Source organism: Pteropus alecto, unplaced genomic scaffold, assembly GCF_000325575.1.
Source record: "Pteropus alecto unplaced genomic scaffold, ASM32557v1 scaffold126, whole genome shotgun sequence".
NCBI lineage: Eukaryota > Metazoa > Chordata > Mammalia > Chiroptera > Pteropodidae > Pteropus > Pteropus alecto.
The window spans coordinates 34,895-45,714 of NW_006439187.1; the positions used below are offsets into that span (position 1 = coordinate 34,895).

The 10,820-nt window shown below is 40.8% G+C and overlaps 1 pseudogene; it reads right to left on the minus strand.

Annotated features, from left to right (window-relative positions):
• Nucleotides 1-5,372: 5,372 nt before the first annotated feature.
• Nucleotides 5,373-5,491, minus strand: LOC112483215 (annotated as a pseudogene).
• Between the last annotated feature and the right edge of the window lie 5,329 nt (nucleotides 5,492-10,820).

Sequence of the window (10,820 nt, forward strand, 5' to 3'; positions counted from 1 at the left end):
TGCAGGGCTCAATAAAAGCAAAAAAAAAAAAAATAAAGTTAGGATTCTGGTGTATTCTTCTTTAGGGCATAAGATTCTGAAAGTCTGTTTTTTCCCTCTGTTTTAGTCAGAGCTCGAGAGTTAAGAAAGTCCTAGTTTGGATACATCAATTTACTAAATGGGAAGCAGCCTTGATGAACTAGCAGTGCAATGATGACTGCAGAAAGTATCACTTAGCTGTGATAAAATAGACTTCATGGACAAAGTAGTTTCTGGCAAGGGCACAGACTCCATAGGCTTCATGCTTTGGGCACCAGGCACACACCAGTGTCCTGTAGCAGACAGTGCCTATTGGAAGCAACACACAGCATAGGGGCCATGTTTCCTGTATTAGGCAAAGGTGCTATAAATTCCTGTAGGAAGGAAGGCTTTCCTACAGGAAAAGTGCAACAAATTTCTAGAGCAAGAGGGACCATAGAGACTAAAAGGAGATCAGCTTATATTGGGAGAAGCAGGGCACCAACACTTCTCTTTTCTGATTGTATCAACATAAGGACTTGGTCTTTTGTTGCTGCCTTCCTTCTCCAGTCTTCCTCTTATCCCTAAGACTTTGGGAAAAGTTTGTCAAGGAAAAGACTCTGAAGAACAGAATTTTTACTGGCTGGAGTAGCCAAATGTTTACTTCAGGGGATTCTAGCCAGGCCTCTTTGTAAAATAAGTGAAGAGAGGTCAGCATGTTTTGGACAGGACTTTTGTTAAACCATTAGCAAAATTATCCAAGGGCATTTGTGTGGGAAATTATGAGTCCTCAGCTGGATGTTTATGGGTTGAATATTACATTGTAGCAGGAAATAATTTGCAACTGCTACATGGCACATGCAAGAAACATCACATTAATTTCCTTTAAATCAAATGATATCTGATTTTGAGGTTCTGTTCTGTTAGACTAACCCTTTGTGTTCTTGCTTAAAGAAAAAAAAAGTTGGTGGAAGACTGCTAGAAAAGAAGTGTTCAGGAATGAAAAATATAACTTTTTTTTTTTTGCATCCTGAAAAAAAAGTTGGGGCAGCTTCTCCAGGCTTTGGTCCACACTGATTACTAGTAGTATTCCCATTGTCCAAGCTAGATCCCTGGAGTCTGAGGGCTCTTCTGTCTCAGGACTAAGCTTGGCAATGCTTTTCTTTTCTTTTCTTTTTTGTTTTTCTTTGCTGAAATTAGACATAGTCATTTCCTCCTGAAGCACTATCACCTCCCAGGAGATGGAGTGGGTCTTGGATTGCACCACTCAAGAAAACGGCATACCTCTGTTCTTTTCCTGGTCTTGAAACTGGGCCCTAACACTGAAACCAGACCCTAATAGGTTTTTTTTCTAGTTTTAAGTGCCTTTCAGGAGATAACAACAGGCCTCCTCACAGTGTTCCAGAGACCACCAGACCAGGAGGTATCAGAGTGGTCTCAGAAGACTGAGCAGATGAAGTTAGCTAAATAACCTTAAGCACAGCGGAACCAAAATTCACAGAACTCAAGTAGCAGATATGCTACTTTTACCACCCGGAGCCCATTAAGATGTGAGGGGTCTGTCAATAAGGGAGATCTGGTACAGGGGCTGAATTTGGACACACATGGGACTGACAAATCGAACTCTGCCAGATTGTATTTCTTTGTTCTCTTTTGCCTCTTCCACATCCCTAACCTTAGATGGCTTAATTCCAAGACTACCCAATCAGACCCCTTGAATTAGAATTAATAGATATGTATAACCCCTACTTTCTTTCACCTCTTAAAATTGATATCAAGCTTTTGTTCAGGGAAGCTAATTCGAGCTTTGTCTCTGGTCTCCTTGTTCAATTGGCCTGATGAATAAATCTCTTTATTGCTGCAAAAATCTGCTGCTTCATATTGTTTACTTCTCTGTAAGCGATGGGCATCGCACTCAATGCCTTTGTTCAGTAATAACATTGTACTCATGGATTGGAAAGATTAATATTGTTAAAATGCCCATATTACCCAGATAAATCTACATATTTAATGTAATCCCTATTAAAATACCAAAGGCATTTTTCACAGAATCGAAACAAAAATCCTAATATTTATTTGGAACCACAAAAGTCTCTAAATTGCCAAAGCAATCTTGAAAAAGAAGAACAAAGTTGGAGGTATTATGCTCCTTGATTTCAAACTGTAGTACAAATCTATAGTATTCAAAACAGCATGGTAGTGGCACAAAAACAGACACAAATCAATAGAACGGAATAGAGAGACCAGAAATAAACCCACACTTATATGGTCAAATAATCTATGGCAAGGGAGGCAAGAATATGCAATGGGAACGTGACAGTCTCTTCAATAAATGGTTTTTGGAAAACTGGATAGATACATGCAAAAAGTGTATCCCAGACCACTTTCTTACACCATATACAATAATAAACTCAAAATAGATTAAAGACTTAAATGTAAGACCTAAAGCCATAAAACTTTTAGAAGAAAATATAGGCAGTAACTCTTTCATATTGGTCTTAGCATCATTTTTTGGATATGGCTCCCCAGGAAATGGCAACAAAAGCAAACATAAACAAATGAGACTACATCAGACTAATAAGCTTTTGCACAGAAAAATAATCCATCAACAAAATGAAAATAAAATCTTCTAAAGGGGAAAAGATATTTGAAAATAACATATCCGATATGGGGTTTTTATCAAAAATATATCAAGAACTCATACAGCTCAACATCAAAAAAACAAACAATTTGATTAAAAATGTATAGACATTTCTCTAAAGAAGACATGCAGATCATCAACAGACATGAAAAGATGCTCAACATCTTACAGAGAAACACAAATTAAAACCACAATGGAATATTATTCAGCAATAAAAATGTATAAAATATTGCCATTTGCAATAACATGGATGGGCCTAGAGGGTATTATGTTAAGCGAAATAAGTCAGACAGGCAAATACAAATACCTTATGAACTCACTTATATGTGGAATCTTCAAAAACAAAAAACAAAACAAAACAAACAAAAAAGCAAAAACAGACTCATAGATACAGAGAACAAACTGATGGTTGCCAGAAGGGAGGGGGTTTGAGGATAGGTGAAAAAGGTGAAAAATAAGAGGTACAAACTTCCAGTTATAAAATAAATAAATCACAGTCTATAATGTATAGCACAGAGAATAGTGCCAATAATATCATAATAACTATGTATGGTGACAGATGGTTTATAGACTTGTAATCATCTCCTAGAGTATATAAATGTAGAATCACTATGTTGTACACCTGAAAATCATATAATATTGTATGTCAATTGTACTTTAATGCAAAATAAATTAAAAAATAAAATTGTATCTAGCAATCACCACAAACACAGCTCACATCTGTAAAATTACTTTTAACATAAAAGCTAGAAGTTGTTCCTCCAGACTCCTAGCCCAGTGTACTTCCCACTATATCAGCTGACTTCATAGACTAGCAGAGTGCACTACGAATCACTAGGCATGAGAATTTGTATTGAATCACAGCACCAAGAGGAAATGGGGAAGAACTGAAGTCAGACCAAACTTGCTATGATTAGTAAATAATTCAGATCCCTCCTGGATGCCTTTTCCTGCCCAACAACAGGCATGGATATGTTGAAGGGAAGTATTTTCTTGTAGACACATGTCGGGTTCACATTTTGCTCTCTGCTGTGTGACATGTATGTATCAGGAGGCAGTGGATTGCTCAGCCTGACCATGGAGACTTCACTTTGGGGGAATGGAGGCCATCAAGGGCCAGACTAAGGGACCTGGAATTTTCCCTGCTCACATAGGTGCCTGACAGGATACATTAAATGGAGTTGACCTGGTGATTGCTGACTGGGGGTGGGGAATTGAAGAGTACAGAGGCTGGTCACAGAGGAATATATCTCTGAATATATCTAACTGAAAGCAGGAATATTCTGCTGTTTCCCAGCTGCTCCAGGATTTAGGCATACTTAATTAAGGGCAACTCCAACAGTCCAACATAAACCAGAGCGCATCACCTAAGACACAACAGATGCCTAAGCTGTCTTGTATAGCCTCTGTGCTAATCTTCTTTCACCTCTTTTCTGCCCACTACGTGTGCCAGATATGACTTGATTTTCTTGGCTGGAAAATGTAAATTTAGCAATGATCTCTGTTTGCATCATTGAAAGTTGGCATGCCCCATTTCAAAGTCTTTAATAAGAGCAGGCTTCCTTGGATGCTCTTGATTGGCAGGGCATGTTCCAGACAGTGTGGGTAGGAAGGCTATTTGCACATTAAAGCATTATCCCAGAAGCCCCAGTGTCCTATTATAATTGAGTATCAAGTCAGGGAATGAGATTCTTCACCTTCCTCAGAGAAAGGTAGATCAAGAACTTGTGGCAGAAACCCCAACAACAGTCCATTGCCCTCCTATGACTTGCAGTGTCAAGAGAATGGCACTTTGTAGATGATCTGAATCACTTCATGGATCCCCCTTCACATAGGAGGGCACATAACCACAGGTCCAATCTGGATTTCCTTTTCACCTTCTGTATTTGGAGCTATCTGCTCCCATACTATTATTGACTGGTTTGAAAAGTTCTGTTATTTTTTGTTTCTGGGGGTAGGCAGAGAACATTTTGATTGCTGTGGCATACTTAATGAGGCCTTTGTTACCCCCGATTTTGCAAACATGTTCTCTTCTGTAATAATTTTTAGGATTACTTTTGCTTGTTTCAGACCCAGTTAACTAGCATTCACCTAAAAATAAAAGGCCTTTCAAAGTGAGATGCAAGGATCATTTATGTGAGATTAAAAAAAAAAAAAGAATACCTTCTCAGGAAGCACTGATTCAGGCAGAAGTCCAAATAATGTTCTGATTAGGAAATAAAGGCAAAGGGTATTTATGAAAAAGGAAAAGGAAAAAATTACATGAATAGTAGGAAGAGATTTATTCTATTACTTCACATGAGCTACCATGTGATGCTAATTCTAAACAATATATATATTTTTAAATTTTCAGTCCAGTAGCCATCAGTCTGGTAGACATAACATCTGCTTTCTTATTGTCTTTGCAAACAGTTTTTTGGGATATAATGTTGCTTTAGGCACAAGTCAAATGTTATTTTGTCCTGTTTCAACATTCCAAAGATTTGAGGCATAAAATGTGCAAGGCACTTTCTCTGGGGTGGCAGATCTGGCTCCATTTTAAGGTAGCTCAATTTATATTCTTATTATTCTTCTAAATTTTCTCCCTTTTGATGAAGATCTTTCCTTTAAAGCACTGCTGATCAATCATTGGAGAGCAGCATTGATCAGTTATTAAAAGTAATGATGTCAGAAACATGGCAGAGTAAGAGATGTCCTCAGTTATTGTTATTATTATCATTATTATTATTTTTAAAGCCTACGGTAACCGGTATTCCTAGATGGTCTCCCATCCAAGTACTAACCAGGCCCGACCCTGCTTAGCTTCCGAGATCAGACAAGATCGGGCGTGTTCAGGGTGGTATAGCTGTAGACTGTCCTTAGTTATTAAAAGCATCATTGATCTTTCATTGTTGGGATGGCTCATTCTGGATATGTTATGTCCTTGTAGGTCCTTCATTCCCAGGAAGGCTCATTTCTGGTATCTCATGTGCCACAAAAGAGAGGAAGTGTTTTTCCTGGGAGCCTTAGGCCACATTTGAGCCACAAGAGTGCCAGAACAGAGAAAGGCTTTACCGTCATGTTTTTTTAAGGGCAAACGTCTTCTGTAGTTTCTTGAAGTTTCTCACATGAAGCCTCATAGGACTTAGTGATCATTTCAAAATGTTGAGCAACTATTATTAGACTGGTGTTTTTATAACATCGAGCTATATAAAACAAAGTTTTATAACAGCAAAAAAATTCTATAATAACAAACAAAATGTTAAGTCCAATTTACAGAATGGATCTGAACCGGTAGGCAATACCTGAGGGCAGTAGCTGAAGATATTAAAGAATCATGAGATGTCAGCAGACATTGTATTTAATCATTTGGTTTGTGCCAGATTTTATTTGGTCCCATCTTCATTTTACCAGAGGTGTTTTATCTGAACACAGCAGGAAATATTAACAACAAAGCAAATTCCACCTTGCTTAGCTAAGATATAGTCAAGGGTAATTTTATTGTCTAATCTAACTCGTGCAAGAAATATTTTTCCTGGTTGGCTATTGCAGTGGTAGTCATTGCAGTACCTCTAAGGTTTTCGAAAAGTTTCTAATGAGGTATTTATTCATTGAAATATCTGCCGAAGGAAAAAGTATGGTTTCAAATCTGGTACCTTTACTGTGGTTGACATCACTGGATATTAAACATGTTTGACTTTGTGTGCAACCAGTTGCATGTTTTGACCTGTGAAGTAGGTTTAAAGATGATGCCCAATATTGAGTTACTTTTTTCCTGTCAGAAATTAAGGGGAAAAAGGAAATAATATTTATTATAGTGTGCAGTTGGCTTCTCAAATTATTTGTGAGATAGGAAGCAACAGAAGTAAAGGGGAAAAAATGAAGGTGTAGGTTATACAGGACTGGTCCGGAATTTTGGGTTAGTTGTCCACAACAGATGTCATCTGCTTCAGTTCCTTTTGTTGGTTGAACAGCCTATTTAAGTTCAAGAGCTCTGTAGGGAATGAAGGACCTACAAGGACATAACATGTCCAGAATGAGCCATCCCAACAATGTTGGTTGAACAGCCTATTTAGGTTCAAGAGCTCTAATCATGAATCCAGGAGTTCACATTTTTAAATTTAGTCATAAATGGCTTAGTTAAGATACCTGACATTTTTGAGGGATCAGGTAGGAAGGAAAAGATAATTGTTTTAATTTCGTCTACAAAGGTATAATTTACCAAAAAGCCATAGGTCATAGGTAGCTTAGGAAAAAAAAAACATTTCTTGTCACCGCTGGGGTGATGTGAAATCCAGAGTAGCCCCAGCGGCGTTGGGGGTGGAGGGCGGGGAAGAGGAGGACAGTGGACATGGCTTTGTGTGTTGTCCCTCAGTTCTTCCCCACTGCAAAGAATTACAGGTGGCTGAGAAAAAGTAAGACTTATTGAAAGTACATTTTAGAAGCAGACAGGCCATGCTAGGGGAGGCTGAAACCCTGTGGAATTTAGGAGATGAAGACATAAAATATTACGCACCAAAGGAAGGAGTGGGTTTCCAGCCAGGAGTGCTGTAACAATGCATGAATGGGAAGGTCTGTTTATATTTGGACCACGATGGGAGGGCCTAGATAATCAATACGAAGTCACCTTGACTGACATTTGGCTGCTATATAACACTTTGTGTATTGTGCATGTGTTTACCCAGCATTCAGTCTGTTATAATTAGATTCATGAACTTCTAAGCATGGTCATAACATTGTAATGATGGTATAATGAGACTAAAGTTATGGGCTGTACTTTCTGCCCATGCCTTTGTAGCTGATTTAGCCAGCAGCTTTTATGGCCTTTGTGCAATAGGATTTGGGGTAATTTATAATCCTAAAAGTGAGATATGTCTGGGAGGAACTTAAAGAAGGTCTTCAAGGGAAGTTTCTATGGTTACAGAGCTGGGCCTTGGCTCCTGTCGCTCATGCCTAACTACCTAACATTTTTTATATCTGGAAAACAAAGATTAAAAAAGATTAAAAGCAAAGACTACACTAGGAAGCTCATGTGAGCTTCCTAGTGTAGTCTTTGTATACATTAAATTTAAATCTAAATTTATGGAAAGTGGTCACAAGTTAAGGACATGCTCCCCATTACTTATCTGAATTCTGCCTTCCTCATCCTGCCCTTCACAAAACTTATTCTCTCTGCCTTGGGGAGCCTGCGGGCTGGGCTGTGCAGTTGTAACAAGATCTGGTTGAGGTTGCCAGGGCTACAGGGGTGCCTGGAGTGTCCCAATTGGCCCGCTGTCTGTGGTTGCAGAGAATGTGGGGCGTGGTGGGCGGCCAAAGGGGGCTCCCTCCGGTCGGCTGAATGGGGCTTCAGGGGTCTCAGAGCCAGAGTGTACAACTTTGGGGATTCCCTGGGAGCCTGAGTGAATGGAGCTGCAGAAGGCACTCCCTGAGTTGGCCTGGGGCACAAGGCTCTCGGGGCACCCTGGGGACTGGCAGGCTGGTGCTACAGCGAATACTAGGTGCCTTCGTAGGCCGGCTGACTGGGGCTGCAGCTAATGCAGGGCGAGGTGGCCCGGGTGCGGGTGCACTGTGCAGGGTGGCTGAAGCGTTGGGACTAGGCTCCCATAGCGCTATCTAGGTGGAGGAGGCATGAAAACAAGGGCGTTTGCTGGTTCCTCAGATAAAGAAGAGTTCCCGCAGTTCCTCACATTTGGCAGGCGCCTTGGTGTTAGAAAATGGATTTTTTTCATGTATAGTCTGGGTGCCCTTTAAATCGCTGTTTTATCCCTGTGCCTCTCAGCAGGCGAGTCCTCCCTACAGACCCCTCAGTGATATCCCGACCCACTGCAGATCTCCCTTTTGGGGTGGGATTCCCGTGGTTACCTCATTTCAGTCTAATATAATACTCCTACCCTTTTCAATATGGTCCCTCTCTATATATTCCGTGTGTGTGTGTGTGTGTGTGTGTGTGTGTGTGTGTTGGTGGAGGAGGTGCGCTCAGAGTCTTCCTACTCCACCATCTTAGACCTGCCTCCAAGATGTAATTTTAAATTCAGGTATCCAAGTAGTGATTCTCTTCACAAGGAGCCAACCCTGCCATATAGGTCATGGATGTTTCCTCTCAGCAGGGCTCCATTGTGTGTGTAGTCATTGCCAGTTTTGTCTCACTCTCCACTAGACCATGGGCTCCTTGAGAAAATAAACCATCTTCTTCACCATGATACAACTCCCAGTGCTTGGCAGGATAGAGTCTGGCACAAATGGGCCCTCAAGTATTTGTCAAATGAGTATTCTCTACTGCGTCTGCTCCAATCAATTGAGGATATTTAGCCATAATGAATGATTGAATACACACTCTTCAAATCCCTTATGCTAGTCAATAATGTGGTTTAATTTGCCTCAACATTAAAACAAGAAAAGTACTTCGATTTTGTTATTATTAATACAATTTCCTTAATTTCTAAAATGTGGTTTTAAAGACTTGCATTGGCTTCAAATTTGTTAATTGCACACACCCCCTAACCCCTGCCTCCCACCCTCAACCCCACTACATGTTCAAATGAAAAGCGGGATAGGGAAGTCAGAGCTTCTTTGATGACAAAGGGCCAGAATTGGGCTGAACCTCACTTGCTCAGCCTTCCTGGAATCCTCCACAGGCCCCCTGGATGGACTCAACCTAAAAGACAGATGGTATCTGTGGTCCAGATGTTTCTCTTCAGCTCCAGAGGCCCTCATGACAACAATGATACCGGCTTCCATGCCCATTTTCCTTTCCTCCTTCTCCCCAGTTTTTTTTCTAGTTTTATTGAGATATAACTGACATATAGTGTGTAAATTTAAGATGTATTTGCTGTGAAATGTTTACCAAGATAAAGATAACTAACACATCCTACAACTCACATAATTACCATTTTGTTGTTGTCATGGTGAGAACATTAAAGCTGTACTCTAATGCAACTTTTGAGTATATAAAACGGTATTGTTAACTATAGTCACCATGCCGTACATTAGGTCCCTGGAACTTATTCATCTTATAACTGAAGGTTCGTACCTTTTGACCGACATCTCCCCATTTCTCCCACCCCTTAGCCCCTCATGTCCACTTTCTTTAAAATACTGAAATGGTATTATTGAAAGAAGACAAACATTCAGAGGCAAAATCTGTTTCCAGAGAGCCAAATTTTCTTGTCATTGTGTTTTGCTCGGCTTTTTGTGTTTAGCCTCAGAGAGTACCTAAGCAGTAAGTGTGGGTAGATGAGCCCACCCTCCAGACTTATTGCTCAAATGGCAGGACAGGGGAAGAGGATGAAAAAGAAAATGATGGAGACATTTCTTCCCTCTCTGTGTCTTCTAACCCTTTAGAATATCCTGAGTAGTTCAATGCATAAGCCCAGAATTAGTCTTAAGTTTGTGATTTGTTAAGAGAACAGGTATGACGTTTGCTAAACCCAGTTCTGAAAAAAAGGACTGAATGGATTCTCAGTACAATTATGTCCTACAGGCTTTAAAAATCAGACAACAGTGATAACAGATAAAATTATCATGAAATGATTTATTGAGAAAACGACCACTCAGGTGAGTAACATACAGCAATGTCAGATAATCGTTTTTGCATTAAAATAAAAATATGTTTAAAGTATTTCAACTAATTCACCTGGGGATGCAGAATAGCTGTGGTTCTGGTCAGATGTTTAAAAAGAATAGATTCAGAGGCATGTGTGCTTGTCTGGATGTGTGCGTGTGAGTGTGTGTGTGTGCAGAAACTACCAAAGCAGCTGGTAAGAGGGAGTTTAGATATAGTTGTTGTAGTTTACCCCCAAACCTTGGGGCAAGGGCATGTATTTTCCTCAGAGCACAAATCCGACAGTCAATAATGGATGTTGGGACTGTGTAGCGCCAAGGGGCACCATCTCCTCAAGGGGACACCACCTGCAGCCCAGGTCAGGGAGTCCCTGGGGAGGGAGTCGGGCTGTTACTCGGCCTGAGCCGTGGAGGGGGCATCCACGACTGCGGGGCTGCTCTTCTTGGCTACAGGAACCGGTGCTTCGGAAGGGCCCTTGGGGATCTCGCCCTCTGCTCCTTCCGGGTTGGGGCGGCGGGATCCATAGAATGGCGGGGGCCTCTGCTGCAGGCCTCCAGCAACGCGGCCACTCTCCTTGTCCTTCCATGTCAGCTCCTCGGAGATGCCGGGTGAGGGTTTAGGACCAAGAGCGCGGCCTCGGCC